Raw genomic sequence first — 3,974 nt, forward strand, 5'->3', positions numbered from 1 at the left:
AAGTAATATTTGGCAAAAGTAAAACATAGCTGACCTTGCTTGGTAATCCTTCTCAAATAAATTTACAAGCAGGGCAGATTTTGTTCAAAAGTTGTGCAATTTCTGATAGGAAATAAGGATATGGTATGGTAATATTAAATTTAATTACCCTATAATGGCTTGAAATTAAATATTAATCCTTCACTATCTTTTCTAGTATATTTACAAATGATAATCCTTAAATAAATTGTCCTGAAATACATCCTCACCTTCACAAAAATGATTGGCTTTAGAGCCACAAATGGTGCACTCATGAGTTGGATTTGGAAGTCCCAAATCAGAACAACTAACCTGTCAATGCTCTTGTACTTCCAAAATAGAGGCATTCTCCTATAAAGGTGAAATTGATTAATATCCAATACACGAGTAATAAGTGTATGATGGTTTTCAGTGGCTAAGAGAAGGGGGTTGAATCTTGGTCCCTTTTTTCACTTAATAACACTTGCTAGTCTTTGAAACAACTTCTGGAGACTTTTTGATTTTTGTCTTGTACCCAGCCACGAGACTTTTTCTTTTTATCTCGTGACCCGGCACGAGATATTTTTCAGTTTTATCTTCTGTGCAGCAGAAATAGAAATGGAGTATAAGAGAGAGAAAATTACACCCAGATATATCCTGATTCAGCTGCTAAGTACAGTGTAGCCTACATCCAGTCTCCATCACAACAATGATAGAATTTTACTATGATCATCTTTGATTACAAACACCAATTCTCCCTAGGAACTACCCTTCCTATCTAGGACAAGTCCAGAATCTAAATCCAATCCTGAACTTGACTTGATCACTGCCAAGCTTTCAACTGTAAAGTGCTAACCCAACTTATAATGGAATTCCCACAGAATCATAAAACACAACGCAGATGTACAAAGGAACTCTAAGGACATCTATGGCTTTTTTTCTTTTAATTTTGCACTCTCTACCTTTTTTCGCTCTATGGCTTTTTCATACAAACCTCACTGTTTGCCTTTTTCCATGAGACTCAAGACAGACAAAATTAAACAGAAAATTACAAAATAGAGAACATTGAAGGAAAAGAACTTCTGTTACCTTAGGTAGCTATGTGAACACTGTGCCTTGCACTCTCACTCCTTGCTCCTTGCTTCAAAGCCTGGCTGTTCTCCCTTATATATAGGGGAAAGCCTCCACGGTTGAAATCAAATAAACCAAGCTAAACTTCTTCTTCTTCATGTAGTCCGGTTCGGCCAGAGAGAGATGAGAGATAACCGAATGCTTAAACCAACATGCAATAACCTCTGTGTCTTCCTTTTGCACCAAACTCCACCAATCCGAGCCCTCCATCTTGTCTTGCACACCAAGAAGGATCCTTAGCCCTTGATGAGTTTTCTGATGCATGACAGCTCCTCCTACTCCACTTTTGCTTCCTCCTTCACGTAGCCTCCCTAGCTACCTTCTGTGATGAGTGAACCCAAAAGTAGAGACGAGCCATCCCTCAAGATCTTCTTCCTCTGACCAAAATTTAGTATGGAGAAGTTGAGATCTCTTCACCAAATCTTACCATTTGTGATGAAAATCTCAGCCACAGTATACTTTTTTATTTTCTTTTTCTTGCCATCATTACAATGGTCTTTAGCTTGCTTCTAGCTTCTTCTTGATAGCTTGCAAAAGCTTCCATGGTTGCTGTGATGGAAGTGACCGAAAGTGAGAAGCAAGTAGAGAGAGAAGAGAGATAAATTTGAAAAGCATTGAATTAGGAAAGAGAATGAAATTAAATGAATTTGTTTCTTCCCTTTGCTGAGTAGCGTGTAGCATTAAGGGCAGCAATCAAATCAAATGCCTTTTCTCTCTCATTGTTCCCATGCAATTAATGATAATTGAATGAATTTGGAATCCATCACATGAGATAAAGAGATCCGTTGGAAGCATTCCTTGCTTTCTCTTCTTTTAATTTTCGGACCAACCCTAATGGTCTTGGGGCAAGTCATTTTGGGCTAGATCAATTTGATTCAGGCCCAATTATCCACAAATTGCTTCAGCCATAATACTTCAGCATTTTGAACAAGGTTGAATGTTTACATTTATATTAGGGTTGGAATTTTTCTTTTCTTTTCGGCCCAAGTAACATAATCATAATTTCAGCTACCATAATCACAATAATTTAATACCAAGGCTGAATATATTTTTGACACAATTGGGCTTGTTATAATTTTCTTTTCTTTTCAGCCCAATTACAAAAACCTGCATAGCAAAATTATTTCAATTAACATATTTGAATTGGAATCAAATTAATAATTTTGCAATAAATTATATTAATGATGTTTAGTCATCACTAATATTAACTTAAAGTTTTTCAAACTCATTAGTGTAGATTAGGCATGTCTCATTTATAAGGCAAACAATTGAAAGCTAATGCAGATAAGATCAAGAATATATTTAACTATATCTTCCTCAGTTAGAAGACCAAACTTTATTCCTATCATGCAACCAGATGGGAAGAGATAATTGTATATAGTTAGAATGTTTGGTTCAAAAGACAAAAAAAAAGCATATTTTGGCTTCTAGAAAGGCAGAAATCAAACATTAAAAATGTGTAATTGCTAATTAATTTAAAAAATCCTACCAACCATTTGAAGTTATATAAAATGTGATTCAAAATCTGCCATCTTTATATAAAATGTATACAATGTTCAATTTTTTTATTTTATATACAAGAAAAATAATGTTTTACAAAATAGTAAATCTCATTGGAGTGTCCACGCATTATTTTTGAAAGAAAAAAATTATACTCCTTTGAGAGTTAAAAGTACTTGTACAATAAAATACTGAAAAAACGGCCTTGCAAATTATGTTCCTTGAAAATAGAATTGTATTCACCAATCAGATAACATTACCTTTAGTGAATATATAATCTCAAATTGTACGCTTGTCGCTATGGGTGGATAGTTTTCCCATGCCAATGCATCGAGGATGCCTTGTAGATAATCTTTGACTCCAACATTAGCAGATTTTATAAAGTAACTACCAGGGTTTTGTTTAATAAGATTCAAAGAATTTCAACAAGATTTCTAAAGGCCACCATAATCTGAACTTCGCTAAAACTAAAGTATGTAACTAGAATCATAAATGTGAAAACTGACAGAAAATCATGCTTGTATAAAGGAAGATGAAACAGATGCATGTTGTCTTTGTCTTACCATGCCCTTTCCATTTAACCTTACAAACTCTTTACTAACTGGCAAGCTGTCGGCAACAAGACACAAATACTTACAAAGAATTGTCTTGCCAGTATCAGTTGTTGCATATGTCAAATTCTATGTTTGAAACCAGATGATAGAAAATTAATAAACATTACCACAAATTTTAATTGGAAAGTAAAAACACCTGGAGAAAATATTGCCACCCTGCATTAATTCTATGGGTTGAGCAAAAATGATGTATGTTATCTAAAAAATTTCTTGTCTAACCAATCATATGCATTATCCTTAGACAATGATTTTTGAGAACACCCTAGAATCTTCCACTGCTATTGTCACCGAACATAGTAACCCTTAAGTAAAGTTTCTCGGAACAACCGATTCTTGAATTCGATGATTTCGAAAGACTGTTCCAGAGAATATCAACCTTCTTGATCTCCGGAAATCCTAAAGCGCATTTCAGCGATTTAAGAAGATATGTCTAAATTGGATAATATTTTACATGACAAGCAATACATATATATCATCAAATTGGAAGGAAAAATATTTGAGCAAAATATTGTATTAAATTATTTTTACAAGAAAAAAAAACAAATCTCAACCTGAATTGAACATGCAAGTTTATACGAGTTTAAGGCAAACTTCAGTAGCCATGTGTATGCAGCAGAAATGTGTTTCAAAGAATGTCCCAATCAGAAATTTGTTTATCAAAGAATTTTCTAAATGATGTTTACACAACAACGACAACAAGAAAATAGAAATAAAGAGGAAAATTTCTAAATG

This window comes from Arachis stenosperma, chromosome 4, assembly GCF_014773155.1.
Source record: "Arachis stenosperma cultivar V10309 chromosome 4, arast.V10309.gnm1.PFL2, whole genome shotgun sequence".
In the NCBI taxonomy this organism is placed as follows: Eukaryota; Viridiplantae; Streptophyta; class Magnoliopsida; order Fabales; family Fabaceae; genus Arachis; species Arachis stenosperma.